This window comes from Ursus americanus, chromosome 2, assembly GCF_024610735.1.
Source record: "Ursus americanus isolate L20-20 chromosome 2, mUrsAme1.1.p, whole genome shotgun sequence".
Taxonomy (NCBI): domain Eukaryota; kingdom Metazoa; phylum Chordata; class Mammalia; order Carnivora; family Ursidae; genus Ursus; species Ursus americanus.
This window is the reverse complement of record NC_142128.1, coordinates 33,686,264-33,698,713: the sequence shown is the minus strand read 5'-3', so window position 1 is coordinate 33,698,713 and position 12,450 is coordinate 33,686,264. Positions and strand designations below refer to the sequence as shown.

Here is a 12,450-nt window from a genome sequence, read left to right as displayed (position 1 = left end):
TTAAACTGACCTGTCACAACTTTGCTTGTTATTCTTCCTTTCATTATAGCCAATTCAGGTGGTACACTAAAAAAGAGAAATCCCAAGAAGACTAATGCACTATATTTATGGAGCTTCTGCTCAGAGCCAGGGGCTCCGACCTCTGCTAGACTTCTCACTTGGATAGTTGTGCCCAACTCCAAACCCAATTCCATCCTCCACCACCTGCTGGCTGCAAAGCATTCTCAGCCTCGCACAGGCTGGGGATGGTGATTACTCCATCCTCAGAGGGTTACTATGGGGACTGATGTAAATCCCCCACACAGAGCCTGGCACGTGGCAGATACTCAATACATTATGGCTCCCTCCCTCTCCTCCCAAGGTGATGCCAGGGATCAACAAGATCCACCTAAAACGAGATGAAATGTGACCCACGAAGGGCCTCATGAAATCAGAAGACTCCTCTGTGGTCACTAATATCCCTGTAGCTTCTGACAATGACATCTGGGGCAAAAATTCACAGAACTTCCATGAGCTCGGAACTGACCAGGGTGAATTCCCATGGTGAAACGAGCTCCAGGGGCACCTGGGTGACTCAGTGGGTGAAGCATCTGCCTTTGGCTCAAGTCATGATCCCAGGGTCCTGGGATCGAGTCCCGCATTGGGCTCCCCACTCCATGGGGAGTCTACTTCTCCCTCTGCCCCTCCCCCAGCTCATACTTTCTTGCTCAAATATATAAAATCTAAAAGAAGAAGAAGAAAGTAGCTCATAGACAGGTGGAAAAACAAGCCTATGCTTGCTTTGATTTCCATCTCTTTAGACCCTCCATCTTTCTCTTCTATTAGCACTCCCCTGAAGAGCCTCTCTTAAATGTTTTTTTTCCCTAATCACCAGCCCCCACGAAATTTTAACACCACGGATACACTGCATATCTGTTTACATACCGTATGCCTGGCTGTGCTTTATGCATAGAAAGAATGATTTTTTTTTTTTGACACCCAAGGTCCAATTTTTGCCGCATTGAATGCTGAATTGCCCCCGTCAAGAATGAATGACTTAAATTCGTGGTTCTCAACAGGGGTAGTTGATCCTCTCCCAGTCAGAGGGACATATGACAATGTCTGGAGACATTGTTGGTTGTCACAGCTGGTGGGGTCAGGGTAGCGGCCCATCGAATGGATAAAGGCCAGGGATGCTGTTAAGCATCCTATCGTGAGCAGGACAGACTCCTGACCACAGTGATCTGGACCCAAATGTCCATAGCATGGCAGTTGCAAAACCCAGCTTAAGACCAATTCATCCTTTTTTTTTGATGTTAAATGGTACGCCAAACGCCTGAGTCCTCCAGCCACAGACACACAGCATAAACAGTGTGACTGCAGGGAGGACGGGCACAGCCCGCGTCTAGCTGTGCCCACTGGAGGCATGCAGCTCAGGGACTGGACACACAGTGGCCATCCTTCCCATGATCCTGCCCTGAAATAAAACGGGGGGGAGGGGTACCAATGTCCCAGACTCCTCTCTCACATCCAAGCCCCCTGCTGCAGCTCAGCCGGGAGCAGGTCTGTTTGACAAGGATCAGCTTCTTGTCACACCCTGAAAGGTTTCCAAGCCTCCCCAAGATGGAGGTGTCCTCTGAAGGAGAAAGAGCCCAGCCCCGGCCAGCGAGATGCAATCACTTGGCTCCTTCCTGCAGCGCAGCCTGACCTTGCACGGGCGGGCAGCCTGGTAGAAGGGGGAACGACGTTGATTTCTGAAGACTGTCAAGTGAGAGCTACTTTGGGCTGAGTTGTGGGGAACTGGAGATCTATAAACCTTTTTATGTGCGGGGAGAAAGGAGCCAGCATTGTTCCTGGTGAGTTTCCCAGGCGAGAGGAGACGAGCAGAGGCTGAGTGACAGTTGGGCAAGGAGCAAGTTTTCCTTTTATTAACAGGCTTATAAAGCTACTTTAAAAAATAAATTAAAGCTAGAAAAATATCCTTGGACGGACTGCCGGAAGGGAAGGGGGCTGGGACGGGTGGGTCAGCCTGGCTGTGACATTGCAGGGACAGCCTGTGCACAGATCAGCTGGATGTCCAGAGGCGGTGAAGCACCCCCCAGGGCAAGCTGCTCTTGCATTTGGTCCCCGTAACTGACAGGGCAGCCCGAAGCCTCAGGGGAGCCCTGAGGAGCCCATCCATAGGCCCTGACTCTGGTCCAGGGGAGGGTGCCTCTGAGTTCATGCTTGCCTCTTCCACCAGGCCTCAGAGAGGGAGTCCCGTGAATCGCCGTGACAACCCCATCCCTCCTCCTGAGCCCTGACACCCACCCTGGAACTCTTCGCTAAGTCAGAGCAAGAGCGCAGCCCCAGATGGATAGAGGCTCTGGCCATTTTTTCTGCCTTTTCTCTGCTCTCCCTCTTCCCCAGCCACTCTCCGTCCTTTATGAGTCTTTACCTCCTTCCTTTCTTCTTTCCTTCCTTCTTCTCAAAGGGTTCCCATCGCCACCGGGTGGGGTAAGGGACTCCTCCTCTCTTACGTGGACAGACAGGACCCAGCCACACCCCCTCCTGTAATCCTCAGTGGCTCCACGTGGAGGCCAGCCACGTCCCCAGCATGGAGAACATTATAGCCTGACCCCGCCAACTGTCCAGGCCCACCCCCTAATACCACTGTGCGCACATGTACACAACACATAGCACACACGTGCACACACACACGTGCACACAACACACACACACATCACACACATGCACACAGTGCACACAACACACACATTTCACACATGCACACACAACACATACCACACACATGCACACACGTACACACAATACAACACATGTGCACACAACACATCACACAGCACACATGCACACAATACACCCAACATGCATGCGCCCATGCACACACAACACACACCACACAGACACACACCGCACATGCACACACATATTCACCACATGCATGTGCACACACCACACACATGCACAGATGCACACGTAACACATGCACATGTGTGTACATACACAGATGTGCACCGAAAACGTCCCAACACGTGTGCACACGTACCACACATGTGCATGTAGTATGCATGTGTATGCATGCACACCCCACACATGTGCCCCCCCACACACATGCACACACACCACTTTCTGCCATTCCCAGGCCCGACACGTCACTTTAAGCCTCTACTCATATTTATAATGAGCTAACATTTATTAAATGGCTCCCTCTATGCTGGAAGCTTGGGGCTGAGCAGCTTGCTGAAGTCTCACACACACGATAATCTTGGCTCTGTCATCATCCCCATTTTCCAGATGCAGAAAAGGATATGTAAAGAGGTCACAGTGACCATCAGAGACGCTGTCATGCTAGAAATGAGCCCTGAGCCCAGGCACATCCCATGGCGTCACCACAGTGACCTCGCTGTCTGCACACCTGCATCTCTGGCCCGACTCTCTCTCTCCCTTGAAAGGCCTCTCCCTCTAGGTGAAATCAGACTATTTGCTCTTTCCCTTTATAAGCCCATCCTGATGTGTGTGCGCCCTGAAACCATTTGCTTTTCTACTTTAGTTAGCGAATGCCAAAAACCGTGATAGACACTGGCAATAGAGTAGTGAACAGAAACCAACTCCTAGGATAAGTTTGATGAAGCCAGGCACCGCATTTGTCTTGCTTGCTGTGTCCCTGCAGCCGACGCGGTGCTTGCTACAGAGCAGGTGCTCAAAATCCATCTGGTGACAGAAATGGAGGAATGACTGAGTGGGGACAGAGTCAGACAGAGAGGCGGCATCTCCTTGCCGAGATTCCATCTGGAAAATAACCACGAGGATATGTTCCCAGGGGAACGGCTCCAGAGCCACATCCGTTACTCGTGCTGATGATGTCACGCATTCACTCAACATTCAATCATTGACTGGGCTGCCGCTCAGTGCAGTGGGTGCTAGAGTACGAGAAAGAACAAACTCCGGTCCCTGCCTGGAAGGGGCTTAGTTGGCGGGAGAGCAAAAGACAATTACAGAACAGTGTCCTAAATCCACTACAAGGGGTGAGGGTTTGGAGAATCGAGGGGTGGGATTCCTAATCCTATAAGAGGGGTCACGGGCAGTGTCCTGGGGAAAGTGACAACAGAGCAGAGACGTGAAGTAGGGAATGGAATTAGTGAGACGTGCACGCACCTGGAAGGTTTTGGGACACGTGCTCCAGGTGGAGGCATCAGTATAGGCAGGGTTCAGAGAGGAGGGAGAGCAGAAAATGTTCATTACGGCTCGTGTGTGCACTGAGCTAATGAGACCGATGGGCGCTGAGGCTAGAGAAGGAGTCCCTTGTGTTAAAGAGCTTGGATTCTATCCAAAAGGTTTATTGATTCCATTCATATAATGTAAGAAAAAAAAAGTAAATAAATAAAATGCTTCATGGACCTCAATTTGATCCTCTGGAAGGAGAACAGGACTCCTAGCTGGCCACATACAGAAAGGTTACTCCACGTGGTAAAAGACAAAAACTCAAGACAGAAAGCATGGCAGCATCAGGGTGGCCCCTTCCCTGTGTATCTGCTGCCAGAAAGGTCCCTGGAATCCTCATGTCCAGCCTGGTACATCCAGGTGGAGGCAGGGGGCATGGCTGATCAGAGATGGAGCTCACCTGCTTGGGAAGCCCTATCCATCCACCTTCCCTTCCTGATGTTTTATCACTTGTCACCTTTTCTTTTTTAATAAATTCCTATTTTTTAATTTCCTTTATTGGGTTTTGTAATATTGATCACATGAAAACCAATATTATAAAACCATCAAGTGGGGCAGGGAAAGGTGAGTAAGAGAAGGCACAGCCAGGTGGCACCCATGTCTCCTGTTTGCCACTCATAGGAGCCATCGGCTCCAGAAAGGCTTGGCCAAGGCAAGAGCAGAGTTGGAAAATGTGATGTTAAATGTGGCCAAGTTATTGCAAGAGCCTCGGACACTTACAACCACTTTGAGGCTGGGCCTTCACTCTGCGAGGGCTATTCTTCCCTTTCTCTCCTCCCCTGCACCTTTCAGAATTCAACACCATTATATTCAGGTCAGATCACATTAATTGAACACCCACTGCATGCCAAGCACTGGGACATCAGAGAAAGGCATAACTAAACGTCAGTTTTCACGACTATCTGGAAATTCGGTTAAGAGCCGGTGTATGGCTTGAACTCAGATATTGCCTTCACGCCACCCAACATAAAGACGTGCTCAGTGCTCTGTGAGAATACCAACGGAGGCTTCGACCATTCCACCCAGAAAGAAATGGAGAAGCTTCGGAGAAGAAACACTGAAGGTTACCCAGAATCACGATCCCTACCATTCAACAAGCACCTATTATGAGTCAAATGCTGTTCCAGGCTTTAATACATCATCTCATTTCATCCTTACAGCAATCCTCCAGGATGATTTGTTACGTCAGACACTTGGTTACCTATCCAACAGCCACCCTCCTTCCTAAGAGAACTGCCATCTTGTTTGACATCCTCCATGCGATCCTGTATGATTTGGGCTCTTCCCCAGCCCAGCTGGTGAATCTTGATTTCCCTAAGCCAATGGCAATGGGTTCAAGCCATTGGCAAAATAGAAGCATATGACTTAGCTCCGGCCATTGAACTACAGTGGAAAATCAGCTGCTGCAACTTCTGAGAAAGGTATACTCATTCACCAAGACAGAACGCATGGATGTTTTCTTTGCTGCCTCTGGGTGTTGTCATCTGCACGTGACACCAAGATAAGCAGCATCTATCTTAAAGTATGGTGGGATCCAGCCTAAGAAAGAAATCCAAAATCTACAGATGTCTGAACCGAAAAACAGAGGGGGACAGGGGAGACCCTGACTACTTGATAACAAACTGAGCTGCTGAATTAATCACCTCCAGAACCACAATGCCCCAGACTTGTGTGTAAGCCGCTTTTATATATATTTTCCATTTCCTGCAGCCAACAGCATCCTTCATGACACAGGGTCACTGGCTCCACTTTAGAGTTGAGCATACAGAGACTCAGAGACTAGTAAGTGTCAGAGCCGGGATTCAAACTCACGTTTTCTGGCTTCCAGTCTTGTGGTCCTTCCACCTTGACACTGTAGAGGAGATTCAAGTTCATAGGCAGAAGACAGAACAGGTGAGGGCTGAACAGTCCTGAAAATCAAAAGCAGGGACAGTGAGTTTAGTAATGGGAGCCAGGAGGTTACGAAGGTGGATACACCCCCATCCCAGTGCCTCTGAAACACCAAGGCAGAGTGGCTTGCATTGTGCCATCGATGGCAGCACTGAGTACCTGAGGTTCTCCTTCCTAGGGCCCAGGGGACACCAGTCCTCCTGTGCTGACAGCTGTTGACTCATCAGCAGGAAGGGTGACCCATGCACGCATGTCTGTTTTAGACAATGAATTCTCCAGCACTCTATACTCCAGGAGCCAGTACCCGAAGTTCTTCATGCACCTGCAAAATGTTGCATGATGTGCCCCTTCTTCTACCACTGATCCAGCCCTCTCTCACTGCACCCCAGCCAGCCAGCATTCTCTGCTACTCAAACACAGCAAGGGCATCCCAAGCTGCCTAAAATCTGCTTCCTTCCCATCCCAGGTGTCAGCTAAAATTTCACCTGTCTAGAGAATTTTCTCTTGAGATCCTACCCACCCCCCGACCCCGGCCAAGAAACCTGGAAAGACAGATAGACAGAGACAGAGACTGACTTTGTCTTCTGTATCTGATACTATGAGAAAATCCTGGATGCTGTAAGAATAAACAGCCTACATATTGGAAGTTCCAAGTACAGAATGCCATTTCCATGTAAATGACCCAGCCGAGCAAAGCACTGACTCACCCCGAGAAGCATCTACCTGGGGAAAAAAATGTTGTTTACAAGAACAATACCAGATGTTGGCCTCAGAATGCCCTGCCTCGACATCTGAAGGCTACCAAGGGAGATACAGGGACTTGAGGGCAGGCAAAGCAAAAGTAGCAGAACGGGGTTCATTTAGAAGTGACTTTACATATTAAGTTAATTCCCGGTGTAATTCAAGAGTCTGATGGGGGTGGAGGAATCACGGAAAGAACGGAGTCCTTTACAAGCGCAGTAGGGAGAGCAAGACCCATAATTCCACCTACAAGTAATGGTAGTTGAAATTGGTTGTCTCTGATTTGAATAATCTTGATGGCATCGTTATTTTTAATTGTGATTAGTGGTCGTAATGTGCTAATAAATAAGACTAGAGACAAGGTACAACCTTGCCTTGTCCCACAAATGATCTGGAATCAAGACGGCTTGAGGCCGGGAAGGCTCTAGACGGGAGGAATGACCCCGCCGCCAGGGCAGACGCTAAAAGACAATTTTTGTGAGCTTTTGAGACAGAAGCGTTGGTGTAAATTTCCTCCACTCCAAGGTCAATCAATTCCACAAAAAAAAAAAAAAAAAAAAAAAAACAAGGAAGCCCTGGGCTGGCTTTCCCTTCAGGCAGCTCTTTGGTTGAAGAAAGTCACTCACGCATAGTGGCCCGCTGCAAGTTTCCCCTCTAGACATTTTCAAGATCTTCTCAGTGGTAGGAAATTTTTGAGGTGGTGGTGAAGCTGGTAAGTAAGAGACCAACCCCTGAGCCAAAGACGCAAGCAAGCCAAGGCACCGGCATGATGTGCATCCCCAGGAAAACTCTGCCTGAGGAAGTGTGTGAGTTTCCTAGGGCCACTGCAATAAACTAACACAAACACTGTGGCTTCAAACAATGGAAATTTACTCCTTCACATTCTGGAACCCAGAAGTCTGAAGTCAAGCGTGGCTCCCATCTCTGCCTCCCCTGTCGGCTGGCCAACCTCCCTCCAAGTGCGTCTGCCCTCAACGTGGCCTTCTCCTCTAGGGGCTCCTCTGGGTCTCTCCCCTTCTTATCAGGACCTCAGTCACAGTGGAGTGCCGACTTTTATCTTAATGACATCTGCAGACTCTATTTCCAAATAAGGTCACTTTCCCAGGAGCCAGGGGTTCCGTCCGTCCCAATGCTCCTTTTGGAAAGGATGCGATTCAACCCACAGAGGAAGTGAATTTCTAGGGTGAGGGGAAAAAGGCTGGATGCAACAACGGAAGGGAGGGAGGAAGGGAGGGAGGGAGGGAGATATTGCAACATGAAAGGGAACTGAATTTATATAAAATATGGTGAGCATTCATTACTTTTTAGTGATATATCTATTTCCACCCAGTGGATCATCATGTCAACACAATTTCCTCAAATTTGTCAAGTCACATGGGTCTCTGTCTACTTTGTGCTACCTTTAGATCCCAGGTCAGAGTCACCTGGGAGGTAAACAGCAGTAACAGGAGCTGGTTACCTGAATTCAACCCCAACAGAGGCTCAGAGAGGTTTAGTGGTTAACCAAGGTCACGTTGCCATCACTTGGCAGAGCCAAGATGTTAATCCAAAGCCATGTTCTTTCCATTACACTGCAATGGTTACTCTAAATGTTTATTTCAATGAATGAAGGAGTGCCCGAAGGAAGCAACTATCCAGCCACACCTCGCGTGGCCTCCAGTTCTTCCTGGAGATGTTCTGGGCTCCAGGAAAACACAGGAAGACCATCTCCCTCACCCACACGGCCCAGAGCTCAGCAGAAATGCAATCTCAATGCTCCGAGCTAGGAGCCAGTCTCTTCAAACATCAAGCCATCTGACAGAAACAACCCTTTTGTCCTGCCTTCTCCTCCTCCAGACAGAGGCCGGGGCTCAGCCTTGCTCCAGAACTCACCTACTCGGCCTCTCGACATTCGACCACTGCAGCTGGGCCGTGGTAATATTCTACTCCTGGGACCAGAGAAGCCTAGATTGCTGTTGAGGGAAGAGACTACTAATAACTGATGCACGTAATAGAGCGGGGCCTCAAGAAGAGAGAACGCTGTGAACAGTAGGACAAGTATTGGTACTGCTATCAGCTATATGATCACTACGTACTTGGCTGCTTGTATTCTTTTCTACAGCTGCTATAATAAAGAGCCACAGACTGAGTGGCATAAACCACAGAACAGTCTTTTCTCACAGATCTGGAGGCTGCAAGTCTGAGATCCAGGTGTGGGGAGGGTTGGCTCCTTCTGAGGGCTGTGAAGGAGGGATCTGTTGCAGGCCTCCCTCCTTGGCTTGTAGAAGGCCATTTTGTCCCCAAGTCTTCCCTCTGTGTATCTAAATCTCCTCTTATACGGACACCAGTCCCCTTGCATTAGGCCCACTCCAGGGACCTCATGTGAAGTGAATCACCTCTAAACACGGTCACATTCTGAGTGACTGGGAGTAAGGACTGCAACCTACGAATCTGGGGCTGGGACACAATTCATCCCCTCACGCTGAGGTTTCCATGGGCCACTTGGGAAACCTGAGGCACAGTTTCCAAAATCAAGTTTTAAGAAGCCATTCCAATGACTCAACCAACTTTAGTCTCATTCATTGTAAGCCCTGGCCTCTCTGGGCTCGGGCTTCCCAACATAAAACAAAGGGGTTTGAGCCAGAGGATTGCCCGGGGAAGTAGAAACTGCAGACCCCTGCTCCCATGCTACAGTTTGACCGTGAACTCAAAGTTCCCACCTCCGAGGATACGTTCAGAACTAGGAGAAGTGAGAATGGGGTGAAGGAATTCTGGCTGGGCTTAGGAGGGTGGGTAACATTTAGGCAAGCAGAGGGGAGGAGGTAGGTGTACCAGACAAAAGCTAGAACACAAGGGATGGGAGGTAGAAAGCCCATTTCTCCCTGCTCTGCCCACATTCTCCACTCCCAGATTTGCCAAAGCAAATACAGTTTTGAGCGCTCCATGCAGACTCTCTGATCTGGAGTTCCCGAGGAGACACAGGGTACCGTGTCCCACTCTGAAGCACCTCTCAGTCCTTCTGGAGTGTTTCCTAGTCCCATGTGTCTGAGTCTGCCAATTATCATACTAAGCTAATGGAGGGGAGTTAACAGGAAGTGTCAGAGAGTTTTATAAAATTATCATGTCAACTCTCTTCCTGTCAGTGTGCGTAAGGGAAGCAGACAAGAAAATGATATTGTCATTGAATAGTTCACTTTAGATCTTCATCTCTTATCACTCATCATTACTCCATATTAATTGCTTTGTATTGGCAATCTCTGGCTGTCAGTTACTGTATAAAGGATCTTGCTGAGATCCTGGCTGGACGGCATTCATTAGGAAGCCATCTGAACCAAATTTAACTTGAGCAGATTAACTGGAACCACCCCCCGCCCACCTCAGCCCCTCACTCCCTACCTCCAGGCGAGGTGCAGTCAGCAAGGGGCAGGTGGAAGGGGGAGGGCGTGGGCTTGGAAGATACAGGGACCGGAATCCTAGCACAGCCGCTCCCCAGTCCCATTGCACGGGGCACAACACCTCACAGCTTCCTCAGGTGCAAGACGGGGTAAAACAATTGTCTTTGGTGCATGACTGTCAAGGTTTGAAAGGTATGGTGAAATATTGGACACAGTCTTTGGCACAGAGTTGATGCCAACATATGATACCCATCAGGATTTTTAATTAGTATAAATTGAATGAGAGAAGATCCGATGGACTTACCAAGATGAGGCCACCTCTCCTTTCAAATACTGCCTGGTGCTCTCATTTTTGCCATCAGGAGGGAAGAGAAGAGCTGGGCTCAGTTCGACCCAGCAAACTAGGTGCCTATCAAGAGCCCGGCAAGCCACCCACTCCCGCGACAGAGAGGAGAGTGACCTGGGATATCCATCAAGTCTTTGAATACACCAGGTGCCCTCCGATCACAGAAGCCCATTCCATTCCCTCTGCCTGCAATGTTCTTTCCCCTCTTCACTCTGTTGACCCATGGGAAGGTGTTATTTCTTCTAAGCTCAGTTCACACATGCCTTCCTCCTCCAGGAAGCCTTCCCTGATGCTCCCAGGGCACTGCCTATGATGCACTCTTGCAGCTCTTCTCACAGCTGTGATGGTACATAGATGGTATGACCAAGGGACCTTCTCTCCCGAAGGTCACAAGCTGCAGGAGGGCAGGACAACGTGTGTTTTCCCCCATTGTTGAACCCCCAATGCCTGGTACCCTGAAAGGAAGGCAACGCAAGACCTCACGGGGAAGAACTAGACACACACACACAAAAGTACAAAAGGAGGTCATTGCCCCTAAGCAGATGCAACCCAGATGCCACGGAGATGTCACCTTATCCCCCTCCTCCTCGGAGCTGTCGGCTCAGGAAAGGGCAGCTCTAACCGCTGCTTTCTCATCAAATGTCCCTGCTTTGGGGGAGGGGCCCGCAGCCCCAGAGTCAGGATGCCACTGCTTTCCCACCATTAGACCCACCCGCTCCTCCCTAGGAGGGACGTTTCGTGACATCACGCCCTTCCTTTCTCCTTGCACACCTGGCACATAGTGGTGTGCAAAAAATATGCTGAACAGATGGATGAACGGATTATTTGCTCTCAGGCACTGGGTCAATGGCAGATCCCACTACTTCCAACCAAAGGAGCATAAAAAATACTCGGGTCCCGGCCTGGATTTGGTCCTTTGGGATTTGGGGCACATCCCCATCCCCCCTGCCTTGGATGAAGATTTGTCCGTGAAACCCATTCACTTCCAGACAAACAAATCCAGAAGCAAGAGGGGCTCCAACATTCACTTTCGTCAGCCCCTTCACATTGCAGGTAGAACAGCTGAGGCTTGGGGTTCAGAGCCACGAGACACAGGTGGTCCAGGGAGCCCTGAATTAGGCGTCTGAGCACTTGGGAAAGACCTCGGCTGTGCCACTGAGGCGCTGTGTGATCTTGGGCAAACCACTTCACTTCTCTGAGCCTCGGCTTCCTAATCTATCAAATAGGGGTGACGATAAAATGCAATGCATTGGAAATATTTGAAACCTCCAGAGTCTGGACATGTGTTGGTTCCCCAAACTGGCCCAGCACACACGGGGAGGACAGAGAGAGTTCGGGGCCACTCCAGACCGGCCGATGGTGAGGTGAATAAGCAAAGGGACTTACTCTTGAGGCTTGTCCTGGGCGCTGTGAGACCAGTCAATCTCTGCACCCGCCGCGGGAACTCGAAGAGTTTCCAGAAAGAGCCAAGCAGGGCTCTGCCACGTCTACAAGCAAAGATAGCCGGCACCACACCTCACTCTCCACGCTGCTTCCTTTCAGTGGCTCCAGCTGAGGGAAAGGCGGGGGGGGGGGGGGGGGGGGGGGGGGACATTCCAGCTCAGGTCAGCTGGGGTCATGCCCTCTCCATGACCTCCCCCAACAGTCTTTTTCTATCAGCGCAAAAGCTTTGAGAAGGGCGCTTGGAGGTAGTTTCTACTCATTTTGTTTCAACAAACATTTAGTAGATCCTGTAAATTTCCAAGCTCAATGGGGGGAAAAAAAAGGGCCAATGATTTTAAAAAACACTTCATATATCCACAAAGCCAACAACCGTAGGAAAAGTGCTTAAGATCCAAAGTCATCAGGGAAATGCATATCCAAACGCAACGTCACTTCACCCCTGCCAGAATAGCT

At 49.7% G+C, this 12,450-nt stretch overlaps 1 long non-coding RNA gene across 1 annotated transcript in view; it reads right to left on the bottom strand.

The window, feature by feature from the left end:
* Nucleotides 1-12,090, bottom strand: part of LOC148110539 (uncharacterized) — a 143,157-nt gene extending 131,067 nt beyond the window's left edge. The window contains exons 1-2 of the long non-coding RNA XR_015728072.1: nucleotides 11,941-12,090; nucleotides 6,016-6,113 (exon numbers count right to left, since the gene is read on the bottom strand). This is a non-coding gene — a long non-coding RNA (uncharacterized LOC148110539). The remainder of the gene's footprint in view (nucleotides 1-6,015; nucleotides 6,114-11,940) is intronic.
* Nucleotides 12,091-12,450: the final 360 nt, after the last annotated feature.